Genomic DNA, 16,025 nt, shown 5'->3' with positions numbered 1-16,025 from the left:
TTTTAAAGGGAAAAAAAAAATGATGTTTTCAGGGGTGCAACACGAGGACTTCCCAGGAGGTCACCCATCCTAGTACTACTCTCGCCCAAGCACGCTTAACTGCGGAGTTCTGATGGGATCCGGTGCATTAGTGCTGGTATGATCGCACCCGGAATGTTTGGTCCGCAATATTCATTTATAGCGAGCGCGTGTGTCCTCCCTTTTCTCCCCCGGATTGACTAGGAACTTCTTATTCGCTGCTTGTTAGTGACCACGGTATTAACCCCTCAAGGAAAACGAAATAAATGAGTTTTTAAAGATTTAAAACAAAAAATACAAACTTTTGAGCCGTAGGTGGATTTTTAAAGGGAAAAAAAAAATGATGTCTTCAGGGGTGCAACACGAGGACTTCCCAGGAGGTCACCCATCCTAGTACTACTCTCGCCCAAGCACGCTTAACTGCGGAGTTCTGATGGGATCCGGTGCATTAGTGCTGGTATGATCGCACCCGGAATGTTTGTTCCGCAATATTCATTTATAGCGAGCGCGTGTGTCCTCCCTTTTCTCCCCCGGATTGACTAGGAACTTATTATTCGCTGCTTGTTAGTGACCACGGTATTAACCCCTCAAGGAAAACGAAATAAATGAGTTTTTAAAGATTTAAAACAAAAAATACAAACTTTTGAGCCGTAGGTGGATTTTTAAAGGGAAAAAAAAAATGATGTTTTCAGGGGTGCAACACGAGGACTTCCCAGGAGGTCACCCATCCTAGTACTACTCTCGCCCAAGCACGCTTAACTGCGGAGTTCTGATGGGATCCGGTGCATTAGTGCTGGTATGATCGCACCCGGAATGTTTGGTCCGCAATATTCATTTATAGCGAGCGCGTGTGTCCTCCCTTTTCTCCCCCGGATTGACTAGGAACTTCTTATTCGCTGCTTGTTAGTGACCACGGTATTAACCCCTCAAGGAAAACGAAATAAATGAGTTTTTAAAGATTTAAAACAAAAAATACAAACTTTTGAGCCGTAGGTGGATTTTTAAAGGGAAAAAAAAATGATGTTTTCAGGGGTGCAACACGAGGACTTCCCAGGAGGTCACCCATCCTAGTACTACTCTCGCCCAAGCACGCTTAACTGCGGAGTTCTGATGGGATCCGGTGCATTAGTGCTGGTATGATCGCACCCGGAATGTTTGTTCCGCAATATTCATTTATAGCGAGCGCGTGTGTCCTCCCTTTTCTCCCCCGGATTGACTAGGAACTTCTTATTCGCTGCTTGTTAGTGACCACGGTATTAACCCCTCAAGGAAAACGAAATAAATGAGTTTTTAAAGATTTAAAACAAAAAATACAAACTTTTGAGCCGTAGGTGGATTTTTAAAGGGAAAAAAAAAATGATGTCTTCAGGGGTGCAACACGAGGACTTCCCAGGAGGTCACCCATCCTAGTACTACTCTCGCCCAAGCACGCTTAACTGCGGAGTTCTGATGGGATCCGGTGCATTAGTGCTGGTATGATCGCACCCGGAATGTTTGGTCCGCAATATTCATTTATAGCGAGCGCGTGTGTCCTCCCTTTTCTCCCCCGGATTGACTAGGAACTTCTTATTCGCTGCTTGTTAGTGACCACGGTATTAACCCCTCAAGGAAAACGAAATAAATGAGTTTTTAAAGATTTAAAACAAAAAATACAAACTTTTGAGCCGTAGGTGGATTTTTAAAGGGAAAAAAAAAAATGATGTCTTCAGGGGTGCAACACGAGGACTTCCCAGGAGGTCACCCATCCTAGTACTACTCTCGCCCAAGCACGCTTAACTGCGGAGTTCTGATGGGATCCGGTGCATTAGTGCTGGTATGATCGCACCCGGAATGTTTGTTCCGCAATATTCATTTATAGCGAGCGCGTGTGTCCTCCCTTTTCTCCCCCGGATTGACTAGGAACTTCTTATTCGCTGCTTGTTAGTGACCACGGTATTAACCCCTCAAGGAAAACGAAATAAATGAGTTTTTAAAGATTTAAAACAAAAAATACAAACTTTTGAGCCGTAGGTGGATTTTTAAAGGGAAAAAAAAAATGATGTTTTCAGGGGTGCAACACGAGGACTTCCCAGGAGGTCACCCATCCTAGTACTACTCTCGCCCAAGCACGCTTAACTGCGGAGTTCTGATGGGATCCGGTGCATTAGTGCTGGTATGATCGCACCCGGAATGTTTGGTCCGCAATATTCATTTATAGCGAGCGCGTGTGTCCTCCCTTTTCTCCCCCGGATTGACTAGGAACTTCTTATTCGCTGCTTGTTAGTGACCACGGTATTAACCCCTCAAGGAAAACGAAATAAATGAGTTTTTAAAGATTTAAAACAAAAAATACAAACTTTTGAGCCGTAGGTGGATTTTTAAAGGGAAAAAAAAATGATGTTTTCAGGGGTGCAACACGAGGACTTCCCAGGAGGTCACCCATCCTAGTACTACTCTCGCCCAAGCACGCTTAACTGCGGAGTTCTGATGGGATCCGGTGCATTAGTGCTGGTATGATCGCACCCGGAATGTTTGGTCCGCAATATTCATTTATAGCGAGCGCGTGTGTCCTCCCTTTTCTCCCCCGGATTGACTAGGAACTTCTTATTCGCTGCTTGTTAGTGACCACGGTATTAACCCCTCAAGGAAAACGAAATAAATGAGTTTTTAAAGATTTAAAACAAAAAATACAAACTTTTGAGCCGTAGGTGGATTTTTAAAGGGAAAAAAAAAATGATGTTTTCAGGGGTGCAACACGAGGACTTCCCAGGAGGTCACCCATCCTAGTACTACTCTCGCCCAAGCACGCTTAACTGCGGAGTTCTGATGGGATCCGGTGCATTAGTGCTGGTATGATCGCACCCGGAATGTTTGTTCCGCAATATTCATTTATAGCGAGCGCGTGTGTCCTCCCTTTTCTCCCCCGGATTGACTAGGAACTTCTTATTCGCTGCTTGTTAGTGACCACGGTATTAACCCCTCAAGGAAAACGAAATAAATGAGTTTTTAAAGATTTAAAACAAAAAATACAAACTTTTGAGCCGTAGGTGGATTTTTAAAGGGAAAAAAAAAATGATGTTTTCAGGGGTGCAACACGAGGACTTCCCAGGAGGTCACCCATCCTAGTACTACTCTCGCCCAAGCACGCTTAACTGCGGAGTTCTGATGGGATCCGGTGCATTAGTGCTGGTATGATCGCACCCGGAATGTTTGTTCCGCAATATTCATTTATAGCGAGCGCGTGTGTCCTCCCTTTTCTCCCCGGATTGACTAGGAACTTCTTATTCGCTGCTTGTTAGTGACCACGGTATTAACCCCTCAAGGAAAACGAAATAAATGAGTTTTTAAAGATTTAAAACAAAAAATACAAACTTTTGAGCCGTAGGTGGATTTTTAAAGGGAAAAAAAAAATGATGTTTTCAGGGGTGCAACACGAGGACTTCCCAGGAGGTCACCCATCCTAGTACTACTCTCGCCCAAGCACGCTTAACTGCGGAGTTCTGATGGGATCCGGTGCATTAGTGCTGGTATGATCGCACCCGGAATGTTTGTTCCGCAATATTCATTTATAGCGAGCGCGTGTGTCCTCCCTTTTCTCCCCCGGATTGACTAGGAACTTCTTATTCGCTGCTTGTTAGTGACCACGGTATTAACCCCTCAAGGAAAACGAAATAAATGAGTTTTTAAAGATTTAAAACAAAAAATACAAACTTTTGAGCCGTAGGTGGATTTTTAAAGGGAAAAAAAAAATGATGTTTTCAGGGGTGCAACACGAGGACTTCCCAGGAGGTCACCCATCCTAGTACTACTCTCGCCCAAGCACGCTTAACTGCGGAGTTCTGATGGGATCCGGTGCATTAGTGCTGGTATGATCGCACCCGGAATGTTTGTTCCGCAATATTCATTTATAGCGAGCGCGTGTGTCCTCCCTTTTCTCCCCCGGATTGACTAGGAACTTCTTATTCGCTGCTTGTTAGTGACCACGGTATTAACCCCTCAAGGAAAACGAAATAAATGAGTTTTTAAAGATTTAAAACAAAAAATACAAACTTTTGAGCCGTAGGTGGATTTTTAAAGGGAAAAAAAAAATGATGTTTTCAGGGGTGCAACACGAGGACTTCCCAGGAGGTCACCCATCCTAGTACTACTCTCGCCCAAGCACGCTTAACTGCGGAGTTCTGATGGGATCCGGTGCATTAGTGCTGGTATGATCGCACCCGGAATGTTTGGTCCGCAATATTCATTTATAGCGAGCGCGTGTGTCCTCCCTTTTCTCCCCCGGATTGACTAGGAACTTCTTATTCGCTGCTTGTTAGTGACCACGGTATTAACCCCTCAAGGAAAACGAAATAAATGAGTTTTTAAAGATTTAAAACAAAAAATACAAACTTTTGAGCCGTAGGTGGATTTTTAAAGGGAAAAAAAAAATGATGTTTTCAGGGGTGCAACACGAGGACTTCCCAGGAGGTCACCCATCCTAGTACTACTCTCGCCCAAGCACGCTTAACTGCGGAGTTCTGATGGGATCCGGTGCATTAGTGCTGGTATGATCGCACCCGGAATGTTTGTTCCGCAATATTCATTTATAGCGAGCGCGTGTGTCCTCCCTTTTCTCCCCCGGATTGACTAGGAACTTCTTATTCGCTGCTTGTTAGTGACCACGGTATTAACCCCTCAAGGAAAACGAAATAAATGAGTTTTTAAAGATTTAAAACAAAAAATACAAACTTTTGAGCCGTAGGTGGATTTTTAAAGGGAAAAAAAAAATGATGTTTTCAGGGGTGCAACACGAGGACTTCCCAGGAGGTCACCCATCCTAGTACTACTCTCGCCCAAGCACGCTTAACTGCGGAGTTCTGATGGGATCCGGTGCATTAGTGCTGGTATGATCGCACCCGGAATGTTTGGTCCGCAATATTCATTTATAGCGAGCGCGTGTGTCCTCCCTTTTCTCCCCCGGATTGACTAGGAACTTCTTATTCGCTGCTTGTTAGTGACCACGGTATTAACCCCTCAAGGAAAACGAAATAAATGAGTTTTTAAAGATTTAAAACAAAAATACAAACTTTTGAGCCGTAGGTGGATTTTTAAAGGGAAAAAAAAATGATGTTTTCAGGGGTGCAACACGAGGACTTCCCAGGAGGTCACCCATCCTAGTACTACTCTCGCCCAAGCACGCTTAACTGCGGAGTTCTGATGGGATCCGGTGCATTAGTGCTGGTATGATCGCACCCGGAATGTTTGTTCCGCAATATTCATTTATAGCGAGCGCGTGTGTCCTCCCTTTTCTCCCCCGGATTGACTAGGAACTTCTTATTCGCTGCTTGTTAGTGACCACGGTATTAACCCCTCAAGGAAAACGAAATAAATGAGTTTTTAAAGATTTAAAACAAAAAATACAAACTTTTGAGCCGTAGGTGGATTTTTAAAGGGAAAAAAAAAATGATGTTTTCAGGGGTGCAACACGAGGACTTCCCAGGAGGTCACCCATCCTAGTACTACTCTCGCCCAAGCACGCTTAACTGCGGAGTTCTGATGGGATCCGGTGCATTAGTGCTGGTATGATCGCACCCGGAATGTTTGTTCGCAATATTCATTTATAGCGAGCGCGTGTGTCCTCCCTTTTCTCCCCGGATTGACTAGGAACTTCTTATTCGCTGCTTGTTAGTGACCACGGTATTAACCCCTCAAGGAAAACGAAATAAATGAGTTTTTAAAGATTTAAAACAAAAAATACAAACTTTTGAGCCGTAGGTGGATTTTTAAAGGGAAAAAAAAAATGATGTTTTCAGGGGTGCAACACGAGGACTTCCCAGGAGGTCACCCATCCTAGTACTACTCTCGCCCAAGCACGCTTAACTGCGGAGTTCTGATGGGATCCGGTGCATTAGTGCTGGTATGATCGCACCCGGAATGTTTGGTCCGCAATATTCATTTATAGCGAGGGCGTGTGTCCTCCCTTTTCTCCCCCGGATTGACTAGGAACTTCTTATTCGCTGCTTGTTAGTGACCACGGTATTAACCCCTCAAGGAAAACGAAATAAATGAGTTTTTAAAGATTTAAAACAAAAAATACAAACTTTTGAGCCGTAGGTGGATTTTTAAAGGGAAAAAAAAAATGATGTCATCAGGGGTGCAACACGAGACTTCCCAGGAGGTCACCCATCCTAGTACTACTCTCGCCCAAGCACGCGCTTAACTGCGGAGTTCTGATGGGATCCGGTGCATTAGTGCTGGTATGATCGCACCCGGAATGTTTGTTCCGCAATATTCATTTATAGCGAGCGCGTGTGTCCTCCCTTTTCTCCCCCGGATTGACTAGGAACTTCTTATTCGCTGCTTGTTAGTGACCACGGTATTAACCCCTCAAGGAAAACGAAATAAATGAGTTTTTAAAGATTTAAAACAAAAAATACAAACTTTTGAGCCGTAGGTGGATTTTTAAAAGGAAAAAAAAAATGATGTTTTCAGGGGTGCAACACGAGGACTTCCCAAGAGGTCACCCATCCTAGTACTACTCTCGCCCAAGCACGCTTAACTGCGGAGATCTGATGGGATCCGGTGCATTAGTGCTGGTATGATCGCACCCGGAATGTTTGGTCCGCAATATTCATTTATAGCGAGCGCGTGTGTCCTCCCTTTTCTCCCCCGGATTGACTAGGAACTTCTTATTCGCTGCTTGTTAGTGACCACGGTATTAACCCCTCAAGGAAAACGAAATAAATGAGTTTTTAAAGATTTAAAACAAAAAATACAAACTTTTGAGCCGTAGGTGGATTTTTAAAGGGAAAAAAAATGATGTTTTCAGGGGTGCAACACGAGGACTTCCCAGGAGGTCACCCATCCTAGTACTACTCTCGCCCAAGCACGCTTAACTGCGGAGTTCTGATGGGATCCGGTGCATTAGTGCTGGTATGATCGCACCCGGAATGTTTGGTCCGCAATATTCATTTATAGCGAGCGCGTGTGTCCTCCCTTTTCTCCCCCGGATTGACTGGGAACTTCTTATTCGCTGCTTGTTAGTGACCACGGTATTAACCCCTCAAGGAAAACGAAATAAATGAGTTTTTAAAGATTTAAAACAAAAAATACAAACTTTTGAGCCGTAGGTGGATTTTTAAAGGGAAAAAAAAATGATGTTTTCAGGGGTGCAACACGAGGACTTCCCAGGAGGTCACCCATCCTAGTACTACTCTCGCCCAAGCACGCTTAGCTGCGGAGTTCTGATGGGATCCGGTGCATTAGTGCTGGTATGATCGCACCCGGAATGTTTGGTCCGCAATATTCATTTATAGCGAGCGCGTGTGTCCTCCCTTTCTCCCCCGGATTGACTAGGAACTTCTTATTCGCTGCTTGTTAGTGACCACGGTATTAACCCCTCAAGGAAAACGAAATAAATGAGTTTTTAAAGATTTAAAACAAAAAATACAAACTTTTGAGCCGTAGGTGGATTTTTAAAGGGAAAAAAAAAATGATGTTTTCAGGGGTGCAACACGAGGACTTCCCAGGAGGTCACCCATCCTAGTACTACTCTCGCCCAAGCACGCTTAACTGCGGAGTTCTGATGGGATCCGGTGCATTAGTGCTGGTATGATCGCACCCGGAATGTTTGTTCCGCAATATTCATTTATAGCGAGCGCGTGTGTCCTCCCTTTTCTCCCCCGGATTGACTAGGAACTTCTTATTCGCTGCTTGTTAGTGACCACGGTATTAACCCCTCAAGGAAAACGAAATAAATGAGTTTTTAAAGATTTAAAACAAAAAATACAAACTTTTGAGCCGTAGGTGGATTTTTAAAGGGAAAAAAAAAATGATTTTTTCAGGGGTGCAACACGAGGACTTCCCAGGAGGTCACCCATCCTAGTACTACTCTCGCCCAAGCACGCTTAACTGCGGAGTTCTGATGGGATCCGGTGCATTAGTGCTGGTATGATCGCACCCGGAATGTTTGGTCCGCAATATTCATTTATAGCGAGCGCGTGTGTCCTCCCTTTTCTCCCCCGGATTGACTAGGAACTTCTTATTCGCTGCTTGTTAGTGACCACGGTATTAACCCCTCAAGGAAAACGAAATAAATGAGTTTTTAAAGATTTAAAACAAAAAATACAAACTTTTGAGCCGTAGGTGGATTTTTAAAGGGAAAAAAAAAATGATGTCTTCAGGGGTGCAACACGAGGACTTCCCAGGAGGTCACCCATCCTAGTACTACTCTCGCCCAAGCACGCTTAACTGCGGAGTTCTGATGGGATCCGGTGCATTAGTGCTTGTATGATCGCACCCGGAATGTTTGTTCCGCAATATTCATTTATAGCGAGCGCGTGTGTCCTCCCTTTTCTCCCCCGGATTGACTAGGAACTTCTTATTCGCTGCTTGTTAGTGACCACGGTATTAACCCCTCAAGGAAAACGAAATAAATGAGTTTTTAAAGATTTAAAACAAAAAATACAAACTTTTGAGCCGTAGGTGGATTTTTAAAGGGAAAAAAAAAATGATGTCTTCAGGGGTGCAACACGAGGACTTCCCAGGAGGTCACCCATCCTAGTACTACTCTCGCCCAAGCACGCTTAACTGCGGAGTTCTGATGGGATCCGGTGCATTAGTGCTGGTATGATCGCACCCGGAATGTTTGGTCTGCAATATTCATTTATAGCGAGCGCGTGTGTCCTCCCTTTTCTCCCCCGGATTGACTAGGAACTTCTTATTCGCTGCTTGTTAGTGACCACGGTATTAACCCCTCAAGGAAAACGAAATAAATGAGTTTTTAAAGATTTAAAACAAAAAATACAAACTTTTGAGCCGTAGGTGGATTTTTAAAGGGAAAAAAAAAATGATGTCTTCAGGGGTGCAACACGAGGACTTCCCAGGAGGTCACCCATCCTAGTACTACTCTCGCCCAAGCACGCTTAACTGCGGAGTTCTGATGGGATCCGGTGCATTAGTGCTGGTATGATCGCACCCGGAATGTTTGTTCCGCAATATTCATTTATAGCGAGCGCGTGTGTCCTCCCTTTTCTCCCCCGGATTGACTAGGAACTTCTTATTCGCTGCTTGTTAGTGACCACGGTATTAACCCTTCAAGGAAAACGAAATAAATGAGTTTTTAAAGATTTAAAACAAAAAATACAAACTTTTGAGCCGTAGGTGGATTTTTAAAGGGAAAAAAAAAATGATGTTTTCAGGGGTGCACCACGAGGACTTCCCAGGAGGTCACCCATCCTAGTACTACTCTAGCCCAAGCACGCTTAACTGCGGAGTTCTGATGGGATCCGGTGCATTAGTGCTGGTATGATCGCACCCGGAATGTTTGGTCCGCAATATTCATTTATAGCGAGCGCGTGTGTCCTCCCTTTTCTCCCCCGGATTGACTAGGAACTTCTTATTCGCTGCTTGTTAGTGACCACGGTATTAACCCCTCAAGGAAAACGAAATAAATGAGTTTTTAAAGATTTAAAACAAAAAATACAAACTTTTGAGCCGTAGGTGGATTTTTAAAGGGAAAAAAAAAATGATGTTTTCAGGGGTGCAACACGAGGACTTCCCAGGAGGTCACCCATCCTAGTACTACTCTCGCCCAAGCACGCTTAACTGCGGAGTTCTGATGGGATCCGGTGCATTAGTGCTGGTATGATCGCACCCGGAATGTTTGGTCCGCAATATTCATTTATAGCGAGCGCGTGTGTCCTCCCTTTTCTCCCCCGGATTGACTAGGAACTTCTTATTCGCTGCTTGTTAGTGACCACGGTATTAACCCCTCAAGGAAAACGAAATAAATGAGTTTTTAAAGATTTAAAACAAAAAATACAAACTGTTGAGCCGTAGGTGGATTTTTAAAGGGAAAAAAAAAATGATGTTTTCAGGGGTGCAACACGAGGACTTCCCAGGAGGTCACCCATCCTAGTACTACTCTCGCCCAAGCACGCTTAACTGCGGAGTTCTGATGGGATCCGGTGCATTAGTGCTGGTATGATCGCACCCGGAATGTTTGTTCCGCAATATTCATTTATAGCGAGCGCGTGTGTCCTCCCTTTTCTCCCCCGGATTGACTAGGAACTTCTTATTCGCTGCTTGTTAGTGACCACGGTATTAACCCCTCAAGGAAAACGAAATAAATGAGTTTTTAAAGATTTAAAACAAAAAATACAAACTTTTGAGCCGTAGGTGGATTTTTAAAGGGAAAAAAAAAATGATGTTTTCAGGGGTGCAACACGAGGACTTCCCAGGAGGTCACCCATCCTAGTACTACTCTCGCCCAAGCACGCTTAACTGCGGAGTTCTGATGGGATCCGGTGCATTAGTGCTGGTATGATCGCACCCGGAATGTTTGGTCCGCAATATTCATTTATAGCGAGTGCGTGTGTCCTCCCTTTTCTCCCCCGGATTGACTAGGAACTTCTTATTCGCTGCTTGTTAGTGACCACGGTATTAATCCCTCAAGGAAAACGAAATAAATGAGTTTTTAAAGATTTAAAACAAAAAATACAAACTTTTGAGCCGTAGGTGGATTTTTAAAGGGAAAAAAAAAAATGATGTCTTCAGGGGTGCAACACGAGGACTTCCCAGGAGGTCACCCATCCTAGTACTACTCTCGCCCAAGCACGCTTAACTGCGGAGTTCTGATGGGATCCGGTGCATTAGTGCTGGTATGATCGCACCCGGAATGTTTGGTCCGCAATATTCATTTATAGCGAGCGCGTGTATCCTCCCTTTTCTCCCCCGGATTGACTAGGAACTTCTTATTCGCTGCTTGTTAGTGACCACGGTATTAATCCCTCAAGGAAAACGAAATAAATGAGTTTTTAAAGATTTAAAACAAAAAATACAAACTTTTGAGCCGTAGGTGGATTTTTAAAGGGAAAAAAAAAAATGATGTCTTCAGGGGTGCAACACGAGGACTTCCCAGGAGGTCACCCATCCTAGTACTACTCTCGCCCAAGCACGCTTAACTGCGGAGTTCTGATGGGATCCGGTGCATTAGTGCTGGTATGATCGCACCCGGAATGTTTGTTCCGCAATATTCATTTATAGCGAGCGCGTGTGTCCTCCCTTTTCTCCCCCGGATTGACTAGGAACTTCTTATTCGCTGCTTGTTAGTGACCACGGTATTAACCCCTCAAGGAAAACGAAATAAATGAGTTTTTAAAGATTTAAAACAAAAAATACAAACTTTTGAGCCGTAGGTGGATTTTTAAAGGGAAAAAAAAAATGATGTTTTCAGGGGTGCAACACGAGGACTTCCCAGGAGGTCACCCATCCTAGTACTACTCTCGCCCAAGCACGCTTAACTGCGGAGTTCTGATGGGATCCGGTGCATTAGTGCTGGTATGATCGCACCCGGAATGTTTGTTCCGCAATATTCATTTATAGCGAGCGCGTGTGTCCTCCCTTTTCTCCCCCGGATTGACTAGGAACTTCTTATTCGCTGCTTGTTAGTGACCACGGTATTAACCCCTCAAGGAAAACGAAATAAATGAGTTTTTAAAGATTTAAAACAAAAAATACAAACTTTTGAGCCGTAGGTGGATTTTTATAGGGAAAAAAAAAATGATGTTTTCAGGGGTGCAACACGAGGACTTCCCAGGAGGTCACCCATCCTAGTACTACTCTCGCCCAAGCACGCTTAACTGCGGAGTTCTGATGGGATCCGGTGCATTAGTGCTGGTATGATCGCACCCGGAATGTTTGTTCCGCAATATTCATTTATAGCGAGCGCGTGTGTCCTCCCTTTTCTCCCCCGGATTGACTAGGAACTTCTTATTCGCTGCTTGTTAGTGACCACGGTATTAACCCCTCAAGGAAAACGAAATAAATGAGTTTTTAAAGATTTAAAACAAAAAATACAAACTTTTGAGCCGTAGGTGGATTTTTAAAGGGAAAAAAAAAATGATGTTTTCAGGGGTGCAACACGAGGACTTCCCAGGAGGTCACCCATCCTAGTACTACTCTCGCCCAAGCACGCTTAACTGCGGAGTTCTGATGGGATCCGGTGCATTAGTGCTGGTATGATCGCACCCGGAATGTTTGTTCCGCAATATTCATTTATAGCGAGCGCGTGTGTCCTCCCTTTTCTCCCCCGGATTGACTAGGAACTTCTTATTCGCTGCTTGTTAGTGACCACGGTATTAACCCCTCAAGGAAAACGAAATAAATGAGTTTTTAAAGATTTAAAACAAAAAATACAAACTTTTGAGCCGTAGGTGGATTTTTAAAGGGAAAAAAAAAATGATGTTTTCAGGGGTGCAACACGAGGACTTCCCAGGAGGTCACCCATCCTAGTACTACTCTCGCCCAAGCACGCTTAACTGCGGAGTTCTGATGGGATCCGGTGCATTAGTGCTGGTATGATCGCACCCGGAATGTTTGTTCCGCAATATTCATTTATAGCGAGCGCGTGTGTCCTCCCTTTTCTCCCCCGGATTGACTAGGAACTTCTTATTCGCTGCTTGTTAGTGACCACGGTATTAACCCCTCAAGGAAAACGAAATAAATGAGTTTTTAAAGATTTAAAACAAAAAATACAAACTTTTGAGCCGTAGGTGGATTTTTAAAGGGAAAAAAAAAATGATGTTTTCAGGGGTGCAACACGAGGACTTCCCAGGAGGTCACCCATCCTAGTACTACTCTCGCCCAAGCACGCTTAACTGCGGAGTTCTGATGGGATCCGGTGCATTAGTGCTGGTATGATCGCACCCGGAATGTTTGGTCCGCAATATTCATTTATAGCGAGCGCGTGTGTCCTCCCTTTTCTCCCCCGGATTGACTAGGAACTTCTTATTCGCTGCTTGTTAGTGACCACGGTATTAACCCCTCAAGGAAAACGAAATAAATGAGTTTTTAAAGATTTAAAACAAAAAATACAAACTTTTGAGCCGTAGGTGGATTTTTAAAGGGAAAAAAAAATGATGTTTTCAGGGGTGCAACACGAGGACTTCCCAGGAGGTCACCCATCCTAGTACTACTCTCGCCCAAGCACGCTTAACTGCGGAGTTCTGATGGGATCCGGTGCATTAGTGCTGGTATGATCGCACCCGGAATGTTTGGTCCGCAATATTCATTTATAGCGAGCGCGTGTGTCCTCCCTTTTCTCCCCCGGATTGACTAGGAACTTCTTATTCGCTGCTTGTTAGTGACCACGGTATTAACCCCTCAAGGAAAACGAAATAAATGAGTTTTTAAAGATTTAAAACAAAAAATACAAACTTTTGAGCCGTAGGTGGATTTTTAAAGGGAAAAAAAAAATGATGTTTTCAGGGGTGCAACACGAGGACTTCCCAGGAGGTCACCCATCCTAGTACTACTCTCGCCCAAGCACGCTTAACTGCGGAGTTCTGATGGGATCCGGTGCATTAGTGCTGGTATGATCGCACCCGGAATGTTTGGTCCGCAATATTCATTTATAGCGAGCGCGTGTGTCCTCCCTTTTCTCCCCCGGATTGACTAGGAACTTCTTATTCGCTGCTTGTTAGTGACCACGGTATTAACCCCTCAAGGAAAACGAAATAAATGAGTTTTTAAAGATTTAAAACAAAAAATACAAACTTTTGAGCCGTAGGTGGATTTTTAAAGGGAAAAAAAAAATGATGTTTTCAGGGGTGCAACACGAGGACTTCCCAGGAGGTCACCCATCCTAGTACTACTCTCGCCCAAGCACGCTTAACTGCGGAGTTCTGATGGGATCCAGGTGCATTAGTGCTGGTATGATCGCACCCGGAATGTTTGGTCCGCAATATTCATTTATAGCGAGCGCGTGTGTCCTCCCTTTTCTCCCCCGGATTGACTAGGAACTTCTTATTCGCTGCTTGTTAGTGACCACGGTATTAACCCCTCAAGGAAAACGAAATAAATGAGTTTTTAAAGATTAAAACAAAAAATACAAACTTTTGAGCCGTAGGTGGATTTTTAAAGGGAAAAAAAAAATGATGTTTTCAGGGGTGCAACACGAGGACTTCCCAGGAGGTCACCCATCCTAGTACTACTCTCGCCCAAGCACGCTTAACTGCGGAGTTCTGATGGGATCCGGTGCATTAGTGCTGGTATGATCGCACCCGGAATGTTTGTTCCGCAATATTCATTTATAGCGAGCGCGTGTGTCCTCCCTTTTCTCCCCCGGATTGACTAGGAACTTCTTATTCGCTGCTTGTTAGTGACCACGGTATTAACCCCTCAAGGAAAACGAAATAAATGAGTTTTTAAAGATTTAAAACAAAAAATACAAACTTTTGAGCCGTAGGTGGATTTTTAAAGGGAAAAAAAAAAATGATGTTTTCAGGGGTGCAACACGAGGACTTCCCAGGAGGTCACCCATCCTAGTACTACTCTCGCCCAAGCACGCTTAACTGCGGAGTTCTGATGGGATCCGGTGCATTAGTGCTGGTATGATCGCACCCGGAATGTTTGTTCCGCAATATTCATTTATAGCGAGCGCGTGTGTCCTCCCTTTTCTCCCCCGGATTGACTAGGAACTTCTTATTCGCTGCTTGTTAGTGACCACGGTATTAACCCCTCAAGGAAAACGAAATAAATGAGTTTTTAAAGATTTAAAACAAAAAATACAAACTTTTGAGCCGTAGGTGGATTTTTAAAGGGAAAAAAAAAATGATGTTTTCAGGGGTGCAACACGAGGACTTCCCAGGAGGTCACCCATCCTAGTACTACTCTCGCCCAAGCACGCTTAACTGCGGAGTTCTGATGGGATCCGGTGCATTAGTGCTGGTATGATCGCACCCGGAATGTTTGTTCCGCAATATTCATTTATAGCGAGCGCGTGTGTCCTCCCTTTTCTCCCCCGGATTGACTAGGAACTTCTTATTCGCTGCTTGTTAGTGACCACGGTATTAACCCCTCAAGGAAAACGAAATAAATGAGTTTTTAAAGATTTAAAACAAAAAATACAAACTTTTGAGCCGTAAGTGGATTTTTAAAGGGAAAAAAAAATGATGTTTTCAGGGGTGCAACACGAGGACTTCCCAGGAGGTCACCCATCCTAGTACTACTCTCGCCCAAGCACGCTTAACTGCGGAGTTCTGATGGGATCCGGTGCATTAGTGCTGGTATGATCGCACCCGGAATGTTTGGTCCGCAATATTCATTTATAGCGAGCGCGTGTGTCCTCCCTTTTCTCCCCCGGATTGACTAGGAACTTCTTATTCGCTGCTTGTTAGTGACCACGGTATTAACCCCTCAAGGAAAACGAAATAAATGAGTTTTTAAAGATTTAAACAAAAAATACAAACTTTTGAGCCGTAGGTGGATTTTTAAAGGGAAAAAAAAAATGATGTTTTCAGGGGTGCAACACGAGGACTTCCCAGGAGGTCACCCATCCTAGTACTACTCTCGCCCAAGCACGCTTAACTGCGGAGTTCTGATGGGATCCGGTGCATTAGTGCTGGTATGATCGCACCCGGAATGTTTGGTCCGCAATATTCATTTATAGCGAGCGCGTGTGTCCTCCCTTTTCTCCCCGGATTGACTAGGAACTTCTTATTCGCTGCTTGTTAGTGACCACGGTATTAACCCCTCAAGGAAAACGAAATAAATGAGTTTTTAAAGATTTAAAACAAAAAATACAAACTTTTGAGCCGTAGGTGGATTTTTAAAGGGAAAAAAAAAATGATGTTTCAGGGGTGCAACACGAGGACTTCCCAGGAGGTCACCCATCCTAGTACTACTCTCGCCCAAGCACGCTTAACTGACGGAGTTCTGATGGGATCCGGTGCATTAGTGCTGGTATGATCGCACCCGGAATGTTTGTTCCGCAATATTCATTTATAGCGAGCGCGTGTGTCTCCCTTTTCTCCCCCGGATTGACTAGGGAACTTCTTATTCGCTGCTTGTTAGTGACCACGGTATTAACCCCTCAAGGAAAACGAAATAAATGAGTTTTTAAAGATTTAAACAAAAAATACAAACTTTTGAGCCGTAGGTGGATTTTTAAAGGGAAAAAAAAAAATGATGTTTTTCAGGGGTGCAACACGAGGACTTCCAGGAGGTCACCCATCCTAGTACTACTCTCGCCCAAGCACGCTTAACTG

At 44.1% G+C, this 16,025-nt stretch overlaps 47 non-coding genes across 47 annotated transcripts; all 47 read right to left on the bottom strand.

The window, feature by feature from the left end:
• Nucleotides 1-31: 31 nt before the first annotated feature.
• On the bottom strand, nt 32-150 carry LOC133809935 (5S ribosomal RNA). Its single transcript, XR_009881670.1, has one exon. It is a non-coding gene; the product is annotated as a 5S ribosomal RNA (ribosomal RNA).
• Nucleotides 151-370: 220 nt separating this feature from the next.
• On the bottom strand, nt 371-489 carry LOC133809934 (5S ribosomal RNA). Its single transcript, XR_009881669.1, has one exon. It is a non-coding gene; the product is annotated as a 5S ribosomal RNA (ribosomal RNA).
• A 220-nt stretch (nt 490-709) lies between these two features.
• On the bottom strand, nt 710-828 carry LOC133809933 (5S ribosomal RNA). The gene has a single exon (XR_009881668.1). It is a non-coding gene; the product is annotated as a 5S ribosomal RNA (ribosomal RNA).
• A 219-nt stretch (nt 829-1,047) lies between these two features.
• LOC133809932 (5S ribosomal RNA) lies at nt 1,048-1,166 on the bottom strand. Its single transcript, XR_009881667.1, has one exon. It is a non-coding gene; the product is annotated as a 5S ribosomal RNA (ribosomal RNA).
• A 220-nt stretch (nt 1,167-1,386) lies between these two features.
• Nucleotides 1,387-1,505, bottom strand: LOC133809931 (5S ribosomal RNA). Its single transcript, XR_009881666.1, has one exon. It is a non-coding gene; the product is annotated as a 5S ribosomal RNA (ribosomal RNA).
• A 221-nt stretch (nt 1,506-1,726) lies between these two features.
• Nucleotides 1,727-1,845, bottom strand: LOC133809929 (5S ribosomal RNA). Its single transcript, XR_009881664.1, has one exon. It is a non-coding gene; the product is annotated as a 5S ribosomal RNA (ribosomal RNA).
• Nucleotides 1,846-2,065: 220 nt separating this feature from the next.
• LOC133809928 (5S ribosomal RNA) lies at nt 2,066-2,184 on the bottom strand. The gene has a single exon (XR_009881663.1). It is a non-coding gene; the product is annotated as a 5S ribosomal RNA (ribosomal RNA).
• Nucleotides 2,185-2,403: 219 nt separating this feature from the next.
• LOC133809927 (5S ribosomal RNA) lies at nt 2,404-2,522 on the bottom strand. The gene has a single exon (XR_009881662.1). It is a non-coding gene; the product is annotated as a 5S ribosomal RNA (ribosomal RNA).
• A 220-nt stretch (nt 2,523-2,742) lies between these two features.
• On the bottom strand, nt 2,743-2,861 carry LOC133809925 (5S ribosomal RNA). Its single transcript, XR_009881661.1, has one exon. It is a non-coding gene; the product is annotated as a 5S ribosomal RNA (ribosomal RNA).
• Nucleotides 2,862-3,081: 220 nt separating this feature from the next.
• Nucleotides 3,082-3,200, bottom strand: LOC133809924 (5S ribosomal RNA). The gene has a single exon (XR_009881660.1). It is a non-coding gene; the product is annotated as a 5S ribosomal RNA (ribosomal RNA).
• Nucleotides 3,201-3,419: 219 nt separating this feature from the next.
• Nucleotides 3,420-3,538, bottom strand: LOC133809923 (5S ribosomal RNA). Its single transcript, XR_009881659.1, has one exon. It is a non-coding gene; the product is annotated as a 5S ribosomal RNA (ribosomal RNA).
• A 220-nt stretch (nt 3,539-3,758) lies between these two features.
• On the bottom strand, nt 3,759-3,877 carry LOC133809922 (5S ribosomal RNA). Its single transcript, XR_009881658.1, has one exon. It is a non-coding gene; the product is annotated as a 5S ribosomal RNA (ribosomal RNA).
• A 220-nt stretch (nt 3,878-4,097) lies between these two features.
• Nucleotides 4,098-4,216, bottom strand: LOC133809921 (5S ribosomal RNA). Its single transcript, XR_009881657.1, has one exon. It is a non-coding gene; the product is annotated as a 5S ribosomal RNA (ribosomal RNA).
• Nucleotides 4,217-4,436: 220 nt separating this feature from the next.
• LOC133809920 (5S ribosomal RNA) lies at nt 4,437-4,555 on the bottom strand. The gene has a single exon (XR_009881656.1). It is a non-coding gene; the product is annotated as a 5S ribosomal RNA (ribosomal RNA).
• A 220-nt stretch (nt 4,556-4,775) lies between these two features.
• Nucleotides 4,776-4,894, bottom strand: LOC133809919 (5S ribosomal RNA). Its single transcript, XR_009881654.1, has one exon. It is a non-coding gene; the product is annotated as a 5S ribosomal RNA (ribosomal RNA).
• Nucleotides 4,895-5,112: 218 nt separating this feature from the next.
• On the bottom strand, nt 5,113-5,231 carry LOC133809917 (5S ribosomal RNA). Its single transcript, XR_009881652.1, has one exon. It is a non-coding gene; the product is annotated as a 5S ribosomal RNA (ribosomal RNA).
• A 220-nt stretch (nt 5,232-5,451) lies between these two features.
• Nucleotides 5,452-5,570, bottom strand: LOC133809916 (5S ribosomal RNA). The gene has a single exon (XR_009881651.1). It is a non-coding gene; the product is annotated as a 5S ribosomal RNA (ribosomal RNA).
• Nucleotides 5,571-5,788: 218 nt separating this feature from the next.
• LOC133809915 (5S ribosomal RNA) lies at nt 5,789-5,907 on the bottom strand. The gene has a single exon (XR_009881650.1). It is a non-coding gene; the product is annotated as a 5S ribosomal RNA (ribosomal RNA).
• A 220-nt stretch (nt 5,908-6,127) lies between these two features.
• Nucleotides 6,128-6,247, bottom strand: LOC133809903 (5S ribosomal RNA). The gene has a single exon (XR_009881637.1). It is a non-coding gene; the product is annotated as a 5S ribosomal RNA (ribosomal RNA).
• Nucleotides 6,248-6,467: 220 nt separating this feature from the next.
• LOC133809884 (5S ribosomal RNA) lies at nt 6,468-6,586 on the bottom strand. Its single transcript, XR_009881619.1, has one exon. It is a non-coding gene; the product is annotated as a 5S ribosomal RNA (ribosomal RNA).
• A 218-nt stretch (nt 6,587-6,804) lies between these two features.
• LOC133809914 (5S ribosomal RNA) lies at nt 6,805-6,923 on the bottom strand. Its single transcript, XR_009881648.1, has one exon. It is a non-coding gene; the product is annotated as a 5S ribosomal RNA (ribosomal RNA).
• Nucleotides 6,924-7,142: 219 nt separating this feature from the next.
• On the bottom strand, nt 7,143-7,261 carry LOC133809882 (5S ribosomal RNA). The gene has a single exon (XR_009881616.1). It is a non-coding gene; the product is annotated as a 5S ribosomal RNA (ribosomal RNA).
• Nucleotides 7,262-7,480: 219 nt separating this feature from the next.
• Nucleotides 7,481-7,599, bottom strand: LOC133809913 (5S ribosomal RNA). The gene has a single exon (XR_009881647.1). It is a non-coding gene; the product is annotated as a 5S ribosomal RNA (ribosomal RNA).
• A 220-nt stretch (nt 7,600-7,819) lies between these two features.
• LOC133809912 (5S ribosomal RNA) lies at nt 7,820-7,938 on the bottom strand. Its single transcript, XR_009881646.1, has one exon. It is a non-coding gene; the product is annotated as a 5S ribosomal RNA (ribosomal RNA).
• A 220-nt stretch (nt 7,939-8,158) lies between these two features.
• LOC133809900 (5S ribosomal RNA) lies at nt 8,159-8,277 on the bottom strand. Its single transcript, XR_009881634.1, has one exon. It is a non-coding gene; the product is annotated as a 5S ribosomal RNA (ribosomal RNA).
• A 220-nt stretch (nt 8,278-8,497) lies between these two features.
• On the bottom strand, nt 8,498-8,616 carry LOC133809911 (5S ribosomal RNA). Its single transcript, XR_009881645.1, has one exon. It is a non-coding gene; the product is annotated as a 5S ribosomal RNA (ribosomal RNA).
• A 220-nt stretch (nt 8,617-8,836) lies between these two features.
• On the bottom strand, nt 8,837-8,955 carry LOC133809910 (5S ribosomal RNA). Its single transcript, XR_009881644.1, has one exon. It is a non-coding gene; the product is annotated as a 5S ribosomal RNA (ribosomal RNA).
• Nucleotides 8,956-9,175: 220 nt separating this feature from the next.
• On the bottom strand, nt 9,176-9,294 carry LOC133809902 (5S ribosomal RNA). The gene has a single exon (XR_009881636.1). It is a non-coding gene; the product is annotated as a 5S ribosomal RNA (ribosomal RNA).
• A 220-nt stretch (nt 9,295-9,514) lies between these two features.
• LOC133809909 (5S ribosomal RNA) lies at nt 9,515-9,633 on the bottom strand. Its single transcript, XR_009881642.1, has one exon. It is a non-coding gene; the product is annotated as a 5S ribosomal RNA (ribosomal RNA).
• Nucleotides 9,634-9,853: 220 nt separating this feature from the next.
• On the bottom strand, nt 9,854-9,972 carry LOC133809908 (5S ribosomal RNA). The gene has a single exon (XR_009881641.1). It is a non-coding gene; the product is annotated as a 5S ribosomal RNA (ribosomal RNA).
• Nucleotides 9,973-10,192: 220 nt separating this feature from the next.
• LOC133809906 (5S ribosomal RNA) lies at nt 10,193-10,311 on the bottom strand. Its single transcript, XR_009881639.1, has one exon. It is a non-coding gene; the product is annotated as a 5S ribosomal RNA (ribosomal RNA).
• A 221-nt stretch (nt 10,312-10,532) lies between these two features.
• On the bottom strand, nt 10,533-10,651 carry LOC133809904 (5S ribosomal RNA). Its single transcript, XR_009881638.1, has one exon. It is a non-coding gene; the product is annotated as a 5S ribosomal RNA (ribosomal RNA).
• Nucleotides 10,652-10,872: 221 nt separating this feature from the next.
• Nucleotides 10,873-10,991, bottom strand: LOC133809893 (5S ribosomal RNA). The gene has a single exon (XR_009881627.1). It is a non-coding gene; the product is annotated as a 5S ribosomal RNA (ribosomal RNA).
• A 220-nt stretch (nt 10,992-11,211) lies between these two features.
• Nucleotides 11,212-11,330, bottom strand: LOC133809881 (5S ribosomal RNA). The gene has a single exon (XR_009881615.1). It is a non-coding gene; the product is annotated as a 5S ribosomal RNA (ribosomal RNA).
• Nucleotides 11,331-11,550: 220 nt separating this feature from the next.
• On the bottom strand, nt 11,551-11,669 carry LOC133809869 (5S ribosomal RNA). The gene has a single exon (XR_009881604.1). It is a non-coding gene; the product is annotated as a 5S ribosomal RNA (ribosomal RNA).
• A 220-nt stretch (nt 11,670-11,889) lies between these two features.
• Nucleotides 11,890-12,008, bottom strand: LOC133809858 (5S ribosomal RNA). The gene has a single exon (XR_009881593.1). It is a non-coding gene; the product is annotated as a 5S ribosomal RNA (ribosomal RNA).
• Nucleotides 12,009-12,228: 220 nt separating this feature from the next.
• On the bottom strand, nt 12,229-12,347 carry LOC133809845 (5S ribosomal RNA). The gene has a single exon (XR_009881581.1). It is a non-coding gene; the product is annotated as a 5S ribosomal RNA (ribosomal RNA).
• Nucleotides 12,348-12,567: 220 nt separating this feature from the next.
• On the bottom strand, nt 12,568-12,686 carry LOC133809834 (5S ribosomal RNA). Its single transcript, XR_009881570.1, has one exon. It is a non-coding gene; the product is annotated as a 5S ribosomal RNA (ribosomal RNA).
• A 219-nt stretch (nt 12,687-12,905) lies between these two features.
• On the bottom strand, nt 12,906-13,024 carry LOC133809822 (5S ribosomal RNA). Its single transcript, XR_009881559.1, has one exon. It is a non-coding gene; the product is annotated as a 5S ribosomal RNA (ribosomal RNA).
• Nucleotides 13,025-13,244: 220 nt separating this feature from the next.
• LOC133809811 (5S ribosomal RNA) lies at nt 13,245-13,363 on the bottom strand. The gene has a single exon (XR_009881548.1). It is a non-coding gene; the product is annotated as a 5S ribosomal RNA (ribosomal RNA).
• A 220-nt stretch (nt 13,364-13,583) lies between these two features.
• LOC133809901 (5S ribosomal RNA) lies at nt 13,584-13,703 on the bottom strand. The gene has a single exon (XR_009881635.1). It is a non-coding gene; the product is annotated as a 5S ribosomal RNA (ribosomal RNA).
• Nucleotides 13,704-13,922: 219 nt separating this feature from the next.
• LOC133809942 (5S ribosomal RNA) lies at nt 13,923-14,041 on the bottom strand. The gene has a single exon (XR_009881676.1). It is a non-coding gene; the product is annotated as a 5S ribosomal RNA (ribosomal RNA).
• A 221-nt stretch (nt 14,042-14,262) lies between these two features.
• Nucleotides 14,263-14,381, bottom strand: LOC133809930 (5S ribosomal RNA). Its single transcript, XR_009881665.1, has one exon. It is a non-coding gene; the product is annotated as a 5S ribosomal RNA (ribosomal RNA).
• A 220-nt stretch (nt 14,382-14,601) lies between these two features.
• Nucleotides 14,602-14,720, bottom strand: LOC133809918 (5S ribosomal RNA). The gene has a single exon (XR_009881653.1). It is a non-coding gene; the product is annotated as a 5S ribosomal RNA (ribosomal RNA).
• Nucleotides 14,721-14,939: 219 nt separating this feature from the next.
• LOC133809907 (5S ribosomal RNA) lies at nt 14,940-15,058 on the bottom strand. The gene has a single exon (XR_009881640.1). It is a non-coding gene; the product is annotated as a 5S ribosomal RNA (ribosomal RNA).
• Nucleotides 15,059-15,277: 219 nt separating this feature from the next.
• LOC133809804 (5S ribosomal RNA) lies at nt 15,278-15,396 on the bottom strand. The gene has a single exon (XR_009881542.1). It is a non-coding gene; the product is annotated as a 5S ribosomal RNA (ribosomal RNA).
• A 218-nt stretch (nt 15,397-15,614) lies between these two features.
• LOC133809899 (5S ribosomal RNA) lies at nt 15,615-15,734 on the bottom strand. Its single transcript, XR_009881633.1, has one exon. It is a non-coding gene; the product is annotated as a 5S ribosomal RNA (ribosomal RNA).
• Nucleotides 15,735-16,025: the final 291 nt, after the last annotated feature.

This window comes from Humulus lupulus (genome assembly GCF_963169125.1).
Source record: "Humulus lupulus chromosome 8 unlocalized genomic scaffold, drHumLupu1.1 SUPER_8_unloc_70, whole genome shotgun sequence".
NCBI lineage: Eukaryota > Viridiplantae > Streptophyta > Magnoliopsida > Rosales > Cannabaceae > Humulus > Humulus lupulus.
Note: the sequence above shows the minus strand (reverse complement) of the source record. Positions and strands in the feature narration are given on the sequence as shown.